Below are 21,563 nucleotides of genomic sequence, written 5' to 3' on the forward strand. Positions count from 1 at the left end.
CCTCATATTTATTCACTTATTTATACACCCATTCATCAGAAGCAGGTTTGTACTCTTGCCACCTCAGCTTCAGTAGAGAACCAAACAATCACCCGCCGAACATCAACACTGCCTCATTATTTACGTTCCTATCACTGCTGTTTACCGTTCTGTAGGCGAAGTGACGGATGCTATTGTCTCCTTATCTGTCCCTCTCACAGTAGGAGGTGAGGGGGAGAAAGCAGGGTCCAGCCCAGCCCAGTAGTAGGCTTGGGATTGCCTTTGTAACGGCTTCCACTTATGGTCCTTATTCTTATTTCTTGATCATTGATTGGCGTTGTTGTGTCGTTTAGTCTTGGTGAATTCTCTTTTTTTTCTGCTCCAGATTTTTGTGATATATTTTTTCTGTCTCCAATTTCTTCCAGTGTTAATGGTTGGAACACTAATATGTTGGCTATTTGGCAGTCTTTGGTTTGGTTATGGGTGATAGGGAAGGGGGAATAGAGGGAGAGGTGCAAGTTAGAGAGGGTGACAGGGTGGGTGATGGGGAAGGGAGAGCAAAGGGGGGGAGGTGGAGGATGGAGAAAGTGGGGATGGGAGGTTGGAGATGCTATTCAGTGGGGGTTAAGCCGTTAAGGGATGGGGGGGGTAGGTGATGGGGAAGGGGTAGTATGGGGATGGGTGAAGATGCTGGGGAATGTAGGAGAAAGGGAGTAAATGATTAGGTTGTATGGGGGAGAATGAGGAGTTGGGGAGGTTAGGAAAGAGGGGCGGGGAGGGAGGGTAATGGTGAAGGGGTAGGATGGGGAAGGGTGAAGATGCTGGGGAATGTAGGGGAGAGGGAGTAAATGATTAGGTTGTAAGGGGGAAAATGATGAACTATCGATTTTTGTATTTTTACATTTTTCAATTTTTTTTTTTTTATTTTTTTTGAGAAACAATTTTTTAAAGAAACAAATAGGTTAAAGTTATTTAACTTTAAATTTATTTATTTAAAGTTATTTATTCCTATGTAATACCTTTGACAAATTATCACACAATATAAATTCATCAGCAAAAGTTACACTGAAATTGAAATGATAAAAGCAGATGATCAAGGATACAGCAGTCAATTTCAACAATTATCTCGGAGACATCTCGTAAAACTAACTAAAACAAACTAACCTAACCTAAACTGAAGCTAACCCCCCTAAACCTACAAACTAACTAACTTAACTAACAATAACCTAACCTAACCTTAACTAAACTAACCTAAAACTTAACAACTAAAACCTAACTAACCTAACCAAACTAAAACTAAACAAACCTAACAAAAGAAGTATGTTTATATTCTGATAAAAAAAAAAGAAAAAAAAAAGTTTTATTTTTTTCAAATGCATAGGAAATATATATACTTTAAAGTTGAAATAACTTTTATCTATTTTTCTTCAAAAAAAATGTTATTATTTTCGGATTCTACGTAAAAAAATACATTGGAAAAATGCAAAAAAAAAATAAAAAGTCGATAGTTCGTATAACCGGAAAGACCCAAATGATTAGATGGGGAGGTTAGGAAATGGAGGTGGGGAGGGAGGGTAATGGGGGAGATGGGGTATGGGAAAGGGAATGGAGGGGGTAAGACAGAGGTCGGCAACCCATAATTTGAGAAGAGCCAGTTTCTTCAAACTTGGCAGAAAAGCAGTCCTTCTAGAGCCGCAGTGTAAATTGTGAATGGAAATTACGAAACATTAATATTTCTCCCTCTATATGAGAGCTAGGTAATATACCCACAGACAAGACAAGATAGTAAATTATACTAAAATAATAATAATAATAATAATAATAATAATAATAATAATAATAATAATAATAATAATAATATCGGCTGTCATAAAATAAACTATTATATTAATGATGCCCCTCCTTTAATTTAAGATGATATCACCAACATATTGTCAATCGTTTATAGTTTGTTAACCCGACTGCACAAGTATTACATGCTTTTAAACACCATGCCAACTGTATGTCTTTATATATCTGGTCACCATGGTGGGTTTAAACTTTAATGTGACTTCTGCTCGATGTCTGGAGTGTAGGCTCTTGTTTTCTACGATAATTTGGACGTTTTTTAGTAGGTGGCTGGAGCCACACAGGTCTCTTGAAAGAGCCGCAGGCTGCCGACCGCTGGGCTAGGATATGGGGGAAAGGGATGATTTCTAAATATTCCCTCTTTTTTGTCCTCTTTCTCTTTCTCTTTTTCTCTTTCTCATGTTTGTCCTCCTTTTAACCATTTTCTTGTTTTCCTGCTCATCCCCATCCTTTTCTTTATCCTCTTCCTCGAGTAATATTATGCTCCTTGTTTTTCCTCCTTCTCCCCAGTAGAATCACCCTCTTGTTCGTTCTCTTCGTCAGTAAAACCATCCACTTCTTTCTCTTCTTGACCAGTAGAAGTAGAACCATCCTCCTCTTCGCCAGTAAAACCATCCTCTTGTTTGTTCTCTTCCTCCCCAGTGTAACCGTCCTCTTTGATCTCCTCTTTCCCACTGTAACCATCCTCCTCTTTCTTCTCCTCTTCGTCAGTACAACCATCCTCCTCTTCGTCGTCCTCTTCGTCAGCAGAAACGTCCTCCTCGAAAGCTTTGAGTATCCCCAGAAACATTAACTCAAAGAAAACCTGAGATTGATAGAAAATGGATTTATTAAATGGGTAACATCTCTATTTTGGCATAGTGGCGTTGTTGGAGGCGAACACATAGACGATGTATTACAGTAAGCCACATGAACACAGTATAGATGGACAGCTGGGGGATAAAAGAGAGATGTGATGAAAGTATGCAAAGAAAAGAAGACCAAAGAGAGAGACAGGGACACAAAAAGAGATCTCAAGCGTCGGAAGTCTAAATAAGAAGGTTTTTGTGCCAAGACTAAAAGCTCACATCTATATCTATGTTTTCTCATTACTTTAGGTGTTTGAGAATGATATTGAGTGTTGTGTATTATGACTGAAGATTTATGGTTAGTTTATCGTTGTTTTAGAGGCGCACAGACGGTCATATTTATCTTTACAGGAACAAGGACAGGACAGGACAGGTCAAGGTAGGACAGAACAGTTTAGGTCACGACAGGAGGAAATATCAATAAGTTAGCATACAACTGATTCAAATACGTCCTTAATCTAGTGTGCAGTGACGTTCTAGAACAAATAAACTCGTATGTAAGAAAGTTAAAGACATGAGAAGGAGAATACAGAATAACAAGGATAAGACAGGACAGAAAAGGTCACGAGAGAGGGGCAGATATCAATAAATTAGCATAAAACTGATTCAAACACTGCCTTAATCTAGTATGCAGTGACGTTCTAGAGCAAATAAACTCGTATGTAAGAAAATTAAAGACATGAGAAGGAAAATACAAAACAGCAAGGTCACGACAAAACAAAAAAGGTCACGAAAGAGGGGAAAATATCAATAAATTACAATAAAACTAATGAAAATCTGCTTTAATCTAGTGTCCTGTGACGTTCTAGTGCAAGCAAACTCCGTAAACTCGTATGTAAAGATTTTAAAGACAGGTTAAAAAATCGATCGTGGCCCGCATGGGGGTCGAACCCACGACCTCCGCGTTATCAGCACGGCGCTCTAACCAACTGAGCTAACGGGCCAGCTGGGCGGCGTGGGGATGACCTGCGTTCCATAACTGCCTGACCTGACCTGATCTTGGTTTTCACTTGCTTAAAAAAAACTTTTATCTTGTTTTATTTTTTTCTACTCGTTATATTTTCTTATTTCTTTCCTTTTAACTACCTAATCTGACCTGATCTTTTTTTTTTACGTAACCTGATGTGACCTGACCTGACCTTTACTTTCCTTAATAAAATTCCTGTTTCGTTTTCATTTTTTCTGCTCCTTACATTTCTTTAACCCTTTCCTTTTTAACAACTAGACCTGACCTGACCTTTTCTTTTTGACCTAACCTGATTTGACCCGACCTGACCTTTACTTTCCTTAATCAGATTCCTGTTTCGTTTTCATTTTTCTGCTCCTTATATTTCTTTAACCATTTCCTTTTAACAACTTGACCTGTCCTGACCTTTTCTTTTTGACCTAACCTGATTTGACCTGACCTGACCTTTACTTTCCTTCAAAAACATTCCTGTCGTGTTTGATTTTTTTCTGTTCCTTACATTTCCTTATTCCTTTCCTTTTAAGCACCTAACATGACCTGACCTTATCTTCTTGACCTGTGAACCCTAACTACCTAACCTGACTTGACCTTGCTTTTCCTTAATTCTTGTATGTTGTTTTATTTTTTTTTCCTGTTCCTTACATTTCCTTATTCCTTTCCTTTTTTACTACTTGACCTGACCTGACCTGATCTTACTTGCCTTCTTGACCTGTGAACCCTGACTACCTAATCTGATTTGACCTGAACTGACCTTTACTTTCCTTCAAAAAATTCTCTCGTTTTCATTTTTTTTCTTCTGTTCCTTACATTTCTTTATTTCTTCCCTTTTAACTACCTGACCTGACCTGACCTTATCTTTTTGACCTGTGAACCCTGACTACCTAACCTGATTTGACCTGAACTGACCTTTACTTTCCTTCAAAAACTTCCATTATCTCGTTTTCATTTTTTTCTGCTCCTTTCATATCCTTATCCCTGTTCTTACTGACCTGCGAACTCTAACTGACCTGACCTGACCTGACCTGACCTGACCTCTATGGTATCTTCCTAAGAGAACGACAAAGATAATCCTCGCACACGGTTTCCTTTACTTTCCGCTCCTGTCCTTATTCATTTTTTTTATATACAACAATTTAGATACCTGACCTGACCTTGACCTCATTTCCCTTCCTGAGAGTAATCATTGCATCATATATTATTTTTCTCCACTGTACCTTTCATTGTCTTCGTTATCGAGCAAATTCGGCAAGATTATAACGAAAAGGTGAAGACGACTCCCGTAGAATGATGACCACACAAAAAAAAAGCAGAAAAAGAAGAGATTGTCGATGTATGATCAAATTAGATTAAAGAGCCATTTTGATACTCCCATCCCGAAAGCTTTCTAGTCGTAGGGTAAAAGGGGTCAAGGGAGGAGGGTGGGGGGGAAGGATGGTGATGTTTGTGAAGATGTTCCTCCTTACTCCCATCCCGAAAGCTTTCTAGTCGTAGGGTAAAAGGGGGCAAGGGAGAAGGGTGGGGGGGAGGGGTGGTGATGTTTGTGAAGATGTTCCTCCTTACTCCCATCCCGAAAGCTTTCTAGTCGTAGGGTAAAAGGGGGCAAGGGAGGAGGTTGGGAGGGAGGGATGGTGCTGTTTGTGAAGATGTTCCTCCTTATCTTTCTTTCTTTCTTTTTTATTTTTTTACGGCAGGGGAGTCAGTTCAAGGGCATAAAAAAGGAAACAAAAATGAAAAAAAAGGCTCCCTACTCACTGCTCCTTATTTTGTTATACTTTGTTTTCTTCTTGTCTTTGTTTTCTTTCTCGCCTCATATCCATCCTTTTCTTTCCTTCTTTTTTCTCTTTTTTTTTCGATTCCTTTTCCATTCATTGTGTTCCATTTCTGTGTTTTCTGTTCTCCTTCTCTTCCCCTTTTCCAGCTACGGACGAAGGTGGATGAGTTAGCAAGTTCGAGGAGGGTGGGAGGGAAGGGGTGGGTGGGTAAGATGTAGAAGAGGGAGGGGGGAGGGAAGGGGCTTGGTAAGTTGAAGGGGAAAGGAGGGGAAGGAGGAAGGGGAGAGATTGGATTTTGCTGATTTGTAAGACTTCCTGACCTCTCCCCCCTACCCTTCACCCTTCCCTCCACCCCATCTGCCCTTCACTTCCTCCCACCCTCACCTTCCCTTCACCATCATAGGCTTTCTTTTCTCCTTTACTTCCTTCCCATCACCTTAACTTTACCTTATTTTACCTTACCTTGCCTTACCTTACCTTACTTTATCTTACCTTACTTTACCTGATTTAACCTTAACTTACCTAACCTTACTTTACTATATATTACCTTACCTTACCTTACCTTACCTTACCTTACCTTACTTCTTCCATCTTCACCTCGATAAACTCAATCATGCACGTTGCTCTTATTAAATACTTTTGTCATCCGTGTAATATTGCTTTGCCTTAGAGATAAACAAATACAATAACGTAAAATATATAGATAAGGATAAACAAAATCAAACAGACAAATGACCAAAAGTAGACTCCATTACTACATTAACTATGCTGACATGCCTGAGGGGAAAGAGGGAGAGAGGGGAAAAAAGGGAGGGGAGGGGAGAGAGTGGATTGATAGGGGAGAAGGGGAGAAGGAGGAATGGGAGAGAGTGGAAAGGAAATGAGGGGAAAGGGAAAGAGGGGATAGAAATAAGAATGGAAAGTGAGAGCAGGGAGAAGAGAAAGGGGGGTAAAGGGGGAGAGAAAGGAGGGAAAGAGGGGAAAGGGAAAAAGGGAAGGAGAGGAGAGAATGGAAAAGGAAAAAGAGGAAAATGAGAGAAAAGAGAGATAGAGAGAAGGGAAGGGAAGGGAGAATGGAAAGGGAAAGAATGAAAAGGGAAACAGGAGAGAAGGAGAGTGAAAAGGGAAAGTCTAGAGTGGAAAATAAGACGAGGAGAAAGAAGAGAGAGAGAGAGAGAGAGAGAGAGAGAGAGAGAGAGAGAGAGAGAGAGAGAGAGAGAGAGAGAGAGAGAGAGAGAGAGAGAGAGAGTATTTTTAAGTGGGGGCGGGGGGGGAAGGGAGCCTTACAGGTAAGGCCTCCTCCATTACCTGTGCATTGGTCCCTTTTAACTCAGGTGAGAGAGAGAGAGAGAGAGAGAGAGAGAGATTTGTTCTTGTTTATGTGTTTGTATGTTTGTGTATCTCTTGTTTACTTGTCTTCTCGTCTTGTTTATCTTTTGGTCTTAATTAACTGTCTGTCTGTGTGTCTGTCTGTTTGTCTGTTTGTTTGTTTGTTCGTGTGTGTGTTCGTGTAAGTGACATGGGAATGGGTGTTCACGAAGAAGTGTTTGTTTACGTTTGTTTGTTTGTTTGTTTGTACTCTGATTAGGTTATCGACGGCTTGAATGAATATAAATCTAATTAGTCACAAATACCAATACTTTACATAACATTTTTTACTCTCTCTGTTTGTTTGTTTGTTTAGGCAAGTCAATCATTCCCTATTATTATTATTTTTATTATTATTATTATTATTATTATTATTATTATTATTATTATTATTATTATTATTATTATTATTATTATTATTATTATTATTATTATTATTATTATTATTATTATTATTATCATTATTATTATTATTATTATTATTATTATTATTATTATTATTATTATTATTATTATTATTATTATTATTATTATTATTATCATTATTATTATTGCATCTGTCTCTCTGTTTATTGTTTTTACCTGTGTCTAATTGCTCCTTAATCTACCTGTAATTATCTCCTCATCCAACTGTTTAATTATTTTCTTCATTAATTTGTCTTTATTTCTTCATCCACTTGTTTAGTTATTTTCTTCATCCATTTGTTTTTTATTTCTTCATCCACTTCTTTAATTATTTTCTTCATCCATTTGTCTCTATTTCTTCATCCGCTTCTTTAATTATTTTCTTCATCCATTTGTCTCTATTTCTTCATCCACTTGTTTGGTTATTTTCTTCATCCATTTGTTTTTTATTTCTTCATCCACTTGTTTAATTATTTTCTTCATCCATTTGTTTTTTATTTCTTCATCCACTTGTTTGGTTATTTTCTTCATCCATTTGTCTCTATTTCTTCATCCACTTGTTTAGTTATTTTCTTCATCCATTTGTCTCTATTTCTTCATCCGCTTCTTTAATTATTTTCTTCATCCATTTGTCTCTATTTCTTCATCCACTTGTTTAGTTATTTTCTTCATCCATTTGTCCTCTAATTACCACTAGACACGTTTAGTTTCCTTACCTTACTTTACCTTACCTTTCTCTAATTCATCTTAACTTACTTTACCTTACCTTACCTTGCCTTACCTTACCTTACCTTACCTTACCTTACCTTACCTTACCTTACCTTACCTTACCTTACCTTACCTTACCTTATCTTGCCTTACCTTACCTTACCTTACCTCACCTAACCTTACCTTACCTTACCTAACCTTACCTAACCTTACTTTACCTTACCTAACCTTACTTTACCTTACCTTACCTTACTTTATCTTACCTAACCTTACCTTACCTTACCTAACCTTACTTTACCTTACCTTACCTTACCTAACCTTACTTTGCCTTGCCTTACCTTATCTTACCTAACCTTACTTTACCTTACCTTACTCTACCTTACCTTACCTTACTTTACATTACCTTCTCTTTTCTTTACCTGTCTTAATCATCTCATTTACCTGTCCATTCAACATCCTCACCCACCTGTTTGTCACCTTCACACCAGCCAATCAGCAGGTAGAGATCAAACAAACAAACAAACACACAAACACACAGGTAAACACTTCAGCGCCGCACTTACCTGGTGGAGAGTGAGCTAATTAACCTGCCTCTATGTATGCCCGCCCAGGTGAAGGTTGAGAGAGAGAGAGAGAGAGAGAGAGAGAGAGAGAGAGAGAGAGAGAGAGAGAGAGAGAGAGAGTTGATGAAACAGAGGAACAGAAAAAGAAAGACAAAAACAGACAGACGGACAACAAGGAAGACGGACAGACAGATAGACAGGTAGACAGATAGACAGACAAACAAATAGACAAACAAATAGAAAAACAGAGATAACAGATAATAAGACAGACTAACAGAAGAAAAGAGACAGAAAGAGAGATAAAAACAGATAAAAAACGAGGAAGATAGACAGAGATACAGACAGAGAAATAGAGAGACTGACCGACAGACAGAAGAAATACAGACTCATCAGAGGAAGAAACAGACAGACAGACATAAACAAATATAGATAAGAAACAGACAGACAGACAAACGAACACAAAAACACCCAGAAAAACAAAAGGAAAAGGGAAAGAAAAGGAAAGTCATACAAATTCATACAACTACATTAAGCAAAGAAAGAAAAAGAAAGAAAGAAAGAAAGAAAGTAAGAGGAAGAAGCTGTCCTTTCCCCTCTATCATTCTCTCTCTTATCTTCTTTCTCTTTACCCTTTTTATTTTCTTTCACTCTCTCTGTTCTCCCTCTTTTTAAATAAAAAAAAATCACATCACCATAAAAGGAAATAGAAAAAGGAAGTCAAATAAATTTATACAACCACATTAAAAAAAAACCTCTCAAAATCACAAAGAAAAACAATATGGCCGTCGTGAAGATCGTAAGAATTTCCCTCTGATTAGCAAGGCAACAGGTATGTGGGCGTCAAGGGCAGGTGTGTGCGGCCAGGCAGGTGTGAGAAGATCAAGGTGCTGGCAGGAACGTGACTGAGGGCGATCCAGGAGGAGGAGGAGAAGGGGGGAAGGAGGAGGTGAAGTGGAAGGAGGAAAACATGGAAACATGGACTAGCAGGCAGCAGAAAGCCTGTTGGCTCATAACTAAGCTGCCTGCTTACAGTGATTTAATCAATCGTTTTGCCATAGGAGTGGCTTGCAGGGAAGGATTAAAGCACTTGTGTACCTACTCTTGGATACGTTCTGTTCACTCCCGATGCAGCAAAGTGTCGATCAATGCGTTTCTTGAAGGAGTTGATGGTCTCTGCGCTGACCACTTCTGCAGGAAGGCTGCTCCAATGGCGAACAACTCTATTCGAGAAATAACTCCTGCCGATGTCGGTATTGCATCGCTTTGCTTGAATTGTTTTTCCGTTGTTTCTTGTCCTCAGGTTAGTTTGTAGCGTGAAGAGTTTGGAGTGATCAACATTGCTGAGCTTGTTCAGGTACTTAAAGACTTGTATCATGTCTCCCCGCAGTCGTCTCTTTTCCAACGTGAAGAGGTTGAGTCGCTCGAGTCGCTCTTCATAGGGCTTCGTCCTCAGTGATGGTATCATCTTCGTGGCGCGGCGCTGTACTCTCTCAAGTAATTCAATGTCTTTCCTGTAATTTGGAGACCAGAATTGCACGGCGTATTCCAGGTGGGGCCTTACCAGCGAATTATACAAGGATAACATAACTCCCGGCGTCTTGTATTCGAAGTTCTTCGCTATGAACCCAAGCATTGTATTGGCTTTCTTACAGGCGGACTTGCAGTGTTTTGTTTGTTTCAAGTCACTGCTGATGGTGACCCCGAGGTCTCTTTCCTCTTGCACTACCTGTAGTGGTTCGCCACCCATGTGGTATGTGTGGTTGCTGTTTCTGGATCCGATATGCATTACTTTACATTTGGTAGTGTTGAAGGACAACTGCCATTTTTCTGACCACCGAGTGATCTGGTCCAGGTCTCTCTGGATAATTTCGCAGTCTGCCGTCGTGAGGGCCTTCCCACCCACCTTTGTGTCGTCGGCAAATTTTGAAAGAGTGGATTTTAATCCTAGTTCTAGGTCGTTGATATATGAAGAGTATGGGTCCCAGCACTGACCCCTGTGGCACTCCACTTGTGACCGGGAGCCACTCAGAGGCCTGTCCGTTGGGTACAACTTGTCGTTTTCTTCCAGTGAGCCAGTCTTTGATCCACGCTGTCAGATTGTCGCCTAACCCCGCCGACTTAAGTTTCTTGAGGAGTCTTTCGTGTGGCGCTTTGTCAAAGGCTTTTTGAAAGTCTAGATATATAACATCACTGGAGATATTATTATCCCAGTTTTCATAGATACCTTGGAAGAAGTCCAGTAAGTTGGTTAAGCATGAGCGCTTATTCCTGAAACCGTCCTGAGCATCGAATATTATGTTGTTGTCTTCAAGAAACTTAACGAGTTTGTCTCTGATGATCTTCTCGATATTTTTTCCCGCCACTGAGGTCAACGCTTTTGTCTCCCTTTTTGTAGGTCGGTGTTACGTTCGCTTGCTTCCAGTCTTTTGGAATTTTGTTTTGTTGCAGTGTCAGATTATAGATGGCGGCGAGTGGCTTGAGGATTTGCTGCTTGAGGAGGAGAATGTCACTTCCCCGTCTATCTATTTTTTTCCTCTTAATTTCTTCTTTCCTCTTATTTTCTTTCACCCTCTGTTCTTCCTTTCTTTTTTATCTCCTTCCTTCCCTCCTTCCTTCCTCCTTTTCTTCCTTTCTTTCTTTCTTCAATACCTCGCATTATTCCGTTTCCCTCTCTCCCCTGCTTCCTTCCTCCCTCCCCTCCTCCCTTCCTCACCCCCTTACCTCCTTCCTTCCTTCCTTTCTTTCTTCCTTTCTTCCTTCCTTCCTTCCTTCATGCATTCGTTCTTCCCTTCTTTATTAACTAACTTTTCTTTCCTACTTATATCAAGAGAGAGAGAGAGAGAGAGAGAGAGAGAGAGAGAGAGAGAGAGAGAGAGAGAGAGAGAGAGAGAGAGAGAGAGAGAGAGAGAGAGAGAGAGAGAGAGAGAGAGAGAGAGAGAGAGAGAGAGAGGGGGGGGGGGGGGAGAGAGGGCACACCTGGCTTTCACTTTTAACACCTGGAGGAGATTAATTATTCATTTCTCGACTATTTTCTGTCAATTTATCTCTTCATGATCGCTATTTAATGACTTCTCTTTCTCTTTTTTATTTTTTTTTTACATTCTCTATCGCTTCTACTGTCTTCCCTTTTCCTCTTTTCTTGTATGTGTCTTTTTTTCCTTCTTTTTCTTTATTTTCCTTTTTTTTCTTCTTAACTTAGAAAGAAAATGAAGAACAAGAACAAGGACAAGAAAAGAGGACTAACTGAAAAGGAAGAAAAAAAGAAAATGATGGACAAAAAGAAGAGGAGGAGGAGGAGGAGGAGGAGGAGAGAAAGAGGAAGAAGAAGAAGTTAAAAAAGAAGATAAAGAAGAAGAAGAAGAGGATGAAAAAGACCAAGAAAAAGAAGAAAATGAGAAAAAGAGAAGAAAAAGAGCAAAAAAAAAATACTAAGAAGAGTAAGAAAAAGGAGGAGGAAGACGAGGAGGAGGAGGAGGAGGAGGAGGAGGAAATACACACATCCATATAAGGACATTTACCTTGATCCTAAGATATTTCCAGAGAGAGAGAGAGAGAGAGAGAGAGAGAGAGAGAGAGAGGGGCGTGGCATATCGCACACACCTTAGATTCACCTCAACACCTGTATGGTAATCAATCACCTTCTCAGTTCCTCTTCCTCACCTGTGATTCCTGACGCGCCATATTCATGTTTCCTCTTTTCTTGGTCTTTTTCTTATTTTTCTTCGTTTTCTTCTTTTTAATACTTCTTCTTTTTCTTAATTTTTGTTTCTTTCTTTTTCAGCTGCTTCTTTTTTTCCTTCTTCTTATTCTTGTTCTTCTTTTTCTTCTTTTTCTTCTTTTTCTTCCTCTTCTTTTTCTTCTTTTTCGTTCCCTTCTTTTTCAGCTGCTTCTTTTTTTCTTCTTATTATTCAACTTGTTCTTCTTTTTCTTCTTTGTTTTCTTCTTTTTATTCTTTTTATTCCTCTTCTTTTTCTTCTTTTTCGTTTCCTTCTTTTTCAGCTGCTTCTTTTTTTTCCTTTTTCTTATTTTACGTTTTCTTCTCCTTTTTTCTCTTTTCTTCTTCGTTTTCTTCTTTTTAATATTTCGTCTTTTTCTTCTTTTTCGTTTTCTTCTTTTTCAACTGCTTCTTTTTTTCCTTCTTCTTATTCAACTTGTTCTTCTTTTTTCTTCTTCGTTTTCTTCTTTTTATTCCTCTTCTTTTTTTTTCTTTTTCGTATCTTTCTTTTTCAGCTGTTTTTTTTTCCCTTCTTATTCTACGTGTTCCTCTTCTTTTTCTTCTTTTTTCTTCTTCGCTTTCTTCTTTTTATTCCTCTTCTTTTTGTAACGGGCTTGTCGGGGGGCGTTCAAAGGGGTGTTGATTAAGACTTCAGCTTCCTTAAGGATAATTATATTCGTAGCCTTTATGTACAAGAAGCGACGGAGCGAGAGCGACTGTCGTTGTGTGTCAGTCGGACTCTCGTGAAGGAGTGGCGAGTTACAGGTTGGAAAATAATTGTTACAGTTGGTCACGTATGTCAAGGTGACCTCCGCGCACCATCGGAGTGCTAAGTATACAAAACTGAGACGGTAAACACTGACGGACGACATTCCTATAAGGTGGCGTGATCTATCTGTCGTGGGTTTTTCCATTGACAATTGTATGCCTAATTCGTGGTGATATTAAATAATAATAATAAATTGATATCCTACTATAACATTTTTCTTCTTTTTCGTTTCCTTCTATTTCAGCTGCTTCTTTTTTCCTTCTTATTCTACGTGTTCCTCTTCTTTTTCTTCTTCGTTTTCTTCTTTTAATTCCTCTTCTTTTTCTTCTTTTTCCTTCCCCTTTTTTCAACTGCTTCATTTTTTCCTTCTTCCTATTCTTTTTCTTCTTTTTCTTCTTTTTCCTCTGTTTACTATTTTTTGTTTACTATATTCTCACTGTTTATTCTGTTTTCTATATTCTCTCTATATCTGTCTATCTGTCTATCTATCTCTATTCTTTCTTTCTCTTCTCTCTCAGTCACGTTCTTTTTTTCCTTCTTCCTATTCTACTTCTTATTTTTCGTCTTTTTCTTTTCCCTCTGTTTTCTATTTCCTGTTTACCATATTCTCTCTGTTTATCCGTTTGCTATGCTCTCTCTATATCTGTCTATCCTTCTATCTGTCTATCTGTGTCTTTCTTTCTCTTCTCTCTTAATCACGTTCACTCAGGTAGACAGACAGACGGACAGGTAGACAGGTAAAGGCAGGTGAGAGAGCCCACGTGAGCTCCCGGGCAGACAGGGCAAGAAGAGAAGGCCATTGTGTGCTAATACGCCGGTTTGGGAGGAGGAGGAGGAGGAGGAGGAGGGGGAGGGGGAGGAGGAGGAGGGGGGACTATGAGGAAGGGTGAAGGGGGAAGGAGGTGGGTAAGGGGGTGTTACTACTACTACTACTACTACTACTACTACTATTCTGTGTGTGTGTGTGTGTGTGTGTGTGTGTGTGTGTGTGTGTGTGTCTCTCTCTCTCTCTCTCTCTCTCTCTCTCTCTCTCTCTCTCTCTCTCTCTCTCTCTCTCTCTCTCTCTCTCTCTCTCTCTCTCTCTCTCTCTCTCTCTCTCTCTCTCTCTCTCTCTCTCTCTCTCTCTCTCTCTCTCTCTCTCTCTCTCTCTCTCTCTCTCTCTCTCTCTCTCTCTCTCTCTCTCAATTGACGTCAGCGCGTAAGTCCCATGAGAGACGAACAAAAAACAGAAAAACAACAAAAAAACTAACATTCCCTTCACTATCAATTATTTTTCCTTCCTTCCTTCCTTTCTTTCTTTCTCTTTCACAATATTCCGTTTATTGAATCTCTCTCTCCATCTTTCTCTCTCTTTCTCCTCCTCCCTCCCTCCTCCTCCTGTCCATCCTTCACCTCTCTCTCTCTCTCTCTCTCTCTCTCTCTCTCTCTCTCTCTCTCTCTCTCTCTCTCTCTCTCTCTCTCTCTCTCTCTCTTATCTTCTCGCCCTTCGTTTTCAATTTCTCTTTGTCCTTGAACCATTTTTTTTTTTTTTTAGAATTTCCAAGGTCGCTTCTGGTGGTGGTGGTGGTGGTTCAGCCAGTTTTGCTATGTGGCCTTGCGGTGTTGTTGTTGGTGGTGATGATATTGGTAGTGGTGGTGGTGATGTATATGTGGAGGTGAATGCGAAGAGGGTGTTTGGTAATGCCGGTGGTGGTGGTGGTGGTGATGATCATAATGGTGGTGGTGGTGGTGGTGGTGTGTAGGCGGGTAATAATTTAATGACTAATATATCTACACACACACGCACGCACACACACACAAAAAAAATAAAATAAATAAACACACTGATCAACATGTGTTTCGAGTGCTTTTCTGTGTAGGTGCTGACGTGTTAATTAATCCTCCTCCTCCTCCTTCTCCTCTTCCTCCTCCTCCTCCTCTTCTACACTTCATCTAGTCTTCCTCTTCTTCCTAGTCCTCATCCTCTTAGTTATCCACCTTCTTCTCCTCTTTTTCCTTTTCCTCCTTTCCTCTTCTAGTTTCCCTCCCTCCTCCTCTTTTGATCTTCTACTTTCCCTTCTCTTCCTAGTCTTCATCTTCTTATTTTTTTCCTCCTCCTCTTCCTCTTTTTCTTTTTCATCTTTCTCCTCCTTTTTTCCTCTTCTTGTTTCCTCTCCCTCCTCTTTCTCTCCCTTTTCCTTTTCCTCTTCCTCTCATCTTCTAGTTGCAATCCTTTCCTCCTCCTCCTCTTCTTCTTCTTCTTCTTCTTCTTCTTCTTCTTCTTCTTCTTCTTCTTCTTCTTCTTCTTCTTCTTCTTCTTCTTCTTCCTCCTCGTCCTCCTCCTCCTCCTCCTCCTCCTCCTTTTTGAGACTATTGAATTAATGAGGTGTTTGTATCCGCCTTTTTGACGCGTGAGAGAGAGAGAGAGAGAGAGAGAGAGAGAGAGAGAGAGAGAGATGATCGGGCGGACTAGACATGTAACAGCAATGACACAGACACACACACACATTCACACACACACACACACACACACACACACACACACACACACACACACACGTGCCTCTAATCACCCAATTATTGAATCTGAAGCCTCATGTGTGTGTGTGTGTGTGTGTGTGTGTGTGTGTGTGTGTGTAACCTGAGCAGCAACATCAATACTTTACATAAAACAGGGTACATATTGACTGTGTATGTATGTATGTATGTATGTGTATTCCTTTAAATATCACTCCATTGTGTTTGTCGAAAAAGAAAAGTAAAAAAAAAAAAAAGAAAAATAGACGAAATGAAAAATAGAGCATTCGTGTATAGAGGAAAAATAAAATTGCTTGGATATTACGAAACACAGACAAACACATCAGTAATCGTGTTTGTTTGCGCTGTGGTGTGTTGGTGTTTTATTTTGTTTGTGATTTTTCGTCCTCTGTCTTTGTTGGTTATGAATGTTTGTTTTTCTTTCTCTGTTTGTCTGTTGTGTATTTTTCTGTATTTTTATTTTCTATCATTTGAATTTTTTGATGTTTTGTGGGAAAGTGAAAATGTTGTTTTGTTATTTGTTTTATTCTTCATTATTTTTATCATCATCATCATCATCATTATCTTTTTCATCTTTTTCTTCTCTCTTTTCTTTTCCTTCTTCTTTCTCTTCTTTTTCTTCTTTTACTTCTTCTTCTTCTTCTTCTTCTTCTTCTTCTTCTTCTTCTTCTTCTTCTTCTTCTTCTTCTTCTTCTTCTTCTTCTTCTTCTTCTTCTTCTTCTTCTTCTTCTTCTTCTTCTTCTTCTTCTTCTTATTATTATTATTATTATTATTATTATTATTATTATTATTATTATTATTATTATTATTATTATTATTATTATTATTATTATTATTATTATTATTATTATTATTATTATTATTATTATTATTATTATTATTATCATTATTCACGTTACTACTACTACTACTACTACTACTACTATTACCCTCCTCCTCCTTCTCCTCCTCCTCCAATCCCATCTTTCCTCCCTTTATCTTCTCCCTCCCTTGTCCTTTCTCCTTCTTTCTCTCTTCTATCTCCCTTGCTTCTCCCTCTTCCTCGTTCCTCCTCCCTCTTCCTCCCTTCTCCCTCCCCTCCCTTCCATTTCGTCCCTTCCCCTCCTCTTCCGTTTTTTGAGAGAGAGAGAGAGAGAGAGAGAGAGAGAGAGAGAGAGAGAGAGAGAGAGAGAGAGATATCAGGCCTATTCCTCCATGTTTTCTCTCCTTCTCTCTGTCTTCTCTCCCCTCTCTCTCTCTCCTTTCATTGGCCGGAGGGAGAGAGACAGAGGGAGAGAGGGAGGGTAGGAAGGGAGAGGAGGAAGAGGAAAAAAATAGGGAAAGGGAGAGAAGGAGAAAGGGGAGGAAATGAAAAAGGGGAGAAAGGGGGGGAGGGATTATTGGGTAGGCCTATGTGTGTGTGTGTGTGTGTGTGTGTGTGTGTGTGTGTGTGTGTGTGTGTGTGTGTGTGTGTGTGTGTGTGTGTGTGTGTGTGTGTGTGTGTGTGTTTCTTTTGCTGATGTTTTTTTTCTTCAAATTTTATCATATTTTTTTCAGTGTAAACTTCTTTTCTTTCTTTGTCTTCTTTCTTCTTTCTTCTTCGTTGTTGTTGTTTTCGTTGGTGTTGATTTTCTTCTTCTTTTCTTCCTTTTCTTTTTTCTTTTCATTGTCTTTTCTTTCTTTAATTTCTTTCTTTCTTTCTTTCTTTCTTTCTTCCTTTTTCTTCATTGGTATTGTAGTTGGCGATGGTTTTCTTCTCTCTTTCTTTATCTCTTGTTCCTTTATTGTGTCTTTCTCGTCTTCTTCTTCTTCTTCTTCTTCTTCTTCTTCTTCTTCTTATTCGTCTTCTTTTTCTTCTTCTTCTTCTTCGTCTTCTTTTTCTTCTTCTTCTTCTTCTTCTTCTTTTTCTTCTTCTTCTTCTTCTTCTTCTTCTTCTTCTTCTTCTTCTTCTTCTTCTTCTTCTTTTTTTTTTTTTTTTCTTCTTCTTCTTCTTCTTCTTCTTCTTCTTCTTGCGGCTTCGTCTTGCCCTTTTATCTTCTCCAAACACGAGACTGATATGTGGGGAGAGAGAGAGAGAGAGAGAGAGAGAGAGAGAGAGAGAGAGAGAGAGAGAGAGAGTCTGTCACCTTTGTCTCTCTCTCTCTCTCTCTCTCTCTCTCTCTCTCTCTCTCTCTCTCTCTCTCTCTCTCAGCAATTGCATTCAGCTAAAAAATATTGGGTTATTAATATTCTGTGTGTAGGAGGAGAAGGAGGAGGAGGAGGAGGAGGAGGTTTAAATATTTCCTAATAGAGTTTTAATATTATCCAACTGAATCGTAACAAAGAATAGCATTAGAGAGAGAGAGAGAGAGAGAGAATTTTCAACCTAATGATCTATATTTTATCCATCAATAATGTACTGTATCAAATAACTTGGTACACACACACACACACACACACACACACACACACACACACACACAAACACACACACACAACACACACACTCTCTCTCTCTCTCTCTCTCTCTCTCTCTCTCTCTCTCTCTCTCTCTCTCTCTCTCTCTCGATAGGTAGATAGGTAGATAAGTAGATATATATAGCTGGGTTTTATTATTATTATTATTATTATTATTATTATTATTATTATTATTATTATTATTATTATTATTATTATTATTATTATTATTATTATTATTATTATTATTATTATTGTTATTGTTGTTGTTGTTGTTGTTGTTGAGTCCTGTTTAGGGAAGACAGAAAGAACAAAGGAGGAGGACTAGGAGTAGGAGGAGGAGGAGTAGAGAAGAGGAGGAGAGAGAGAGAGAGAGAGAGAGAGAGAGAGAGAGAGAGAGAGAGAGAGAGAGAGAGAGAGAGAGAGAGAGAGAGAGAGAGAGAGAGAGAGAGAGAGAGAGAGAGAGAGAGAGAGAGAGAGAGAGAGAGAGAGAGAGAGAGAGAGAGAGAGAGAGAGAGAGAGAGAGAGAGAGAGACAGATTAACCCTAAAATTTGGAGAATGCGGCGGAGAATTTGAGGGGATTGGGTGACCTGTTTGAAGGAGGGGAGAAGAGGAGGAGGAGGAGGAGAAGGAGGGGGACGAGGATGAATAGGAATGGTGTGAATAAGAAATGTATTGAAGACCGGAAGGATAAATTTGAAATACTAAAGAAAAGAAGAAAAATAAGAGGCGAAGAAGTAAGAGAAGTTAGAAGAAGTAGAATGATGAAGAGGTAGAAAAAAGAGAAGAGAGGACAAAAAGGCTAATAAAAAAACAGGAAGCTGGGTACATTAATAACAGACTGAGTTTACGAATGAATGACTTTAATAAGGGTGATATTAATAAGGTTCTGGTGGTAGAAGAGCCAGGCAGGACATGTAACAACGGATTCAAGTTAGATTCCCTCAGCTTCAACAAGGACACAATCAAGAAATGGATCACTAACAGACTGGTGGATGAGTGGAACAGATTTGGCAGTCATGTGGTGAGTGCCAATACGATAAACACTCTCAGGAAAATATTAAGTTGGACAAATTCAGCTTCAACAAGGACACAGACAAGAACTGGGTTACTAACAGACTGGTGGATGAGTGGAACAGGCTTGGCAGTCATGTGGTGAGTGCCAATACGATAAACACCCTCAAGAAAACATTAAGTTGGACAAATTCAGCTTCAACAAGGACACAGACAAGAACTGGGTTACTAACAGACTGGTGGATGAGTGGAACAGGCTTGGCAGTCATGTGGTGAGTGCCAATACGATAAACACTCTGAGGAAAATATTAAGTTGGACAAATTCAGCTTCAACAAGGACACAGACAAGAACTGGGTCACTAACAGACTGGTGGATGAGTGGAACAGATTTGGCAGTCATGTGGTGAGTGCCAATACGATAAACACTCTCAGGAAAATATTAAGTTGGACAAATTCAGCTTCAACAAGGACACAGACAAGAACTGGGTTACTAACAGACTGGTGGATGAGTGGAACAGGCTTGGCAGTCATGTGGTGAGTGCCAATACGATAAACACTCTCAGGAAAATATTAAGTTGGACAAATTCAGCTTCAACAAGGACACAGACAAGAACTGGGTTACTAACAGACTGGTGGATGAGTGGAACAGATTTGGCAGTCATGTGGTGAGTGCCAACACGATAAACACTCTCAGGAAAATATTAAGTTGGACAAATTCAGCTTCAACAAGGACACAAGCAAGAACTGGGTTACTAACAGACTGGTGGATGAGTGGAACAGGCTTGGGAGTCATGTGGTGAGTGCCAATACGATAGACACATTCAAGGAGAGGTTAGACAAGTTCATGGATAGTTAGGTTAGTTTGTGATGGGTGTTGACGGAAATGGAAAAGTCTTGGTAGTCATGTGGTGAGTGCCAATACGATAGACACATTCAAGGAGAGGTTAGACAAGTTCATGGTTTGTGAGGATAGGTGGGGTTAGGTTTACAGGAGCTGCCCAGTGTAGATTAACTGTCCCCTCGCAACCCTATTCTCCTTTTCTTCTTCTCCGCTTCCTACTCTTCTCCTCCTCCTCCTCCTCCTCCTTCATCCCCGGCTTCTCATTATCTGCTATCTCCGTTACTGCGACCTCTCTCTCCTATTTATTTTATTTTCCCCTTGCCTATTTCCTCTTACTTTTCCTCCTCTTTCTTCTTCTCCTCATTCTGTTTGTCTTTTATTTTACTAAGAGCATCATTCTTAATCTCTTCCTCCTCTGCAGTTTTGTTTTCCTTGTTTTCGTTCTTTTCTTTCTGCTTTTTATATTTCTCCTCCTCCTCCTCTTTAAACAACCTTAAGGGCCATATTTTTAAACATTTCTGCGCCCAAGAACACATAATTTACTAGTCTTTCGTGGGAGTTTAGGGCATTTCCAGGGGTACTTTTATGACCCTGGTGGTAGTCTGAGCCTTCTTCTGTACCGTGAACCTAAAAGAACACTCATTAGAACTCGATTAACCTCCTTTTTGGCCTTTGGGAATAGTTGGTGTGAGGGGCGGGAGCATCTGACAATACCAAAATAGGAGGAGGAGGAGGAGGAGGAGGAGGAGAAGAAAGGGAGAATAGGTAGATAAAGCAAAAGCAAATAATAATAATAAGAGATAACCAGTGACCGAAGGCAGGAGATGGAGGAGGAGGAGAAGAAGAAGGAGAAGAAGAAAAAGAAGAAAGGGAGAATAGGTAGGTAAAGTAAAATAAAATAATAATAGGAAAAGAAAGAGAGAAAAATAACCAGTAAACAAAAGCAGGAAATGAAGGAATGAAGAAGTTCACGCTGTGCCGACTCGGGGCCACGACAACTCACCGACTTCTAAGCCCCCTTCATACACTACCGAATCAACACCCAGCGATCGTTTCTGGACCTCTTTCCGACCATGTGCGACCCTTCCACAGCAACATTTCACACACCCAAGACCTCGTATACCCGTATGGCCCCGTAGTCGGCGTATTTTAAGACATCATCGCTTCTCACATCAACTATTTCTAAAGGTCAAAGAGGGGATCAATCGGGTTTTCATGAGTGTTTTTTAAGGTTCATGGTACAGAAGAAGGGTCAAACTACCACCAGGGTCATAAAACTACCCCTGGAAAGGCCTACAGCTCCTACGAAAGCCATGTCAAATATGTGAACTTGGGCGACGAAATGTTTTAAAATACGACCCTTGTGGTTTTATAAAGAGGAGGAGGAGAAGAAATATAAAAAGGAGAAAGAAGAGAACGAAAACAGAAAACAAAACTGCAGAGGAAGAGATTAAAAATGGTGCGCTTGGTAAAATAAAAGATAAACAGAATGAGAACGAGAAGGAGAAGAAAGAGGAGGAGAAGGAGGAAGAGTAAGAGGAAATAGGCAAGGGGAAAGGAAAATATTTAGGAGAAGAGAGAAGTCCCAGTAACGGAGATAGCCGATAATGAGAAGCAGGGGATGAAGGAGGAGGAGGAGGAGGAGGAGGAGGAGGAGAAGAAGAAAAGGAGAATAGATAAGTAAAGCAAAAGTAAATAATAATAATAAAAGAGTAATCAGTTTGCAAAAGGGAATAAAGGGGGAGGAGAAGAAGGATGAGGAGGATGAGGATGAAGATGACGAGGAGGAGGAGGAGGAGGAGGAGGAGGAAGTGGAGGAGGAGGAGAAGAAGA

At 39.6% G+C, this 21,563-nt stretch overlaps 1 non-coding gene across 1 annotated transcript; it reads right to left on the bottom strand.

Annotated features, from left to right (window-relative positions):
• Positions 1–3,545: 3,545 nt before the first annotated feature.
• Positions 3,546–3,619, bottom strand: Trnai-gau (transfer RNA isoleucine (anticodon GAU)). Its single transcript has one exon. It is a non-coding gene; the product is annotated as a tRNA-Ile (tRNA).
• Between the last annotated feature and the right edge of the window lie 17,944 nt (positions 3,620–21,563).

Source organism: Eriocheir sinensis, chromosome 29, assembly GCF_024679095.1.
Source record: "Eriocheir sinensis breed Jianghai 21 chromosome 29, ASM2467909v1, whole genome shotgun sequence".
NCBI lineage: Eukaryota > Metazoa > Arthropoda > Malacostraca > Decapoda > Varunidae > Eriocheir > Eriocheir sinensis.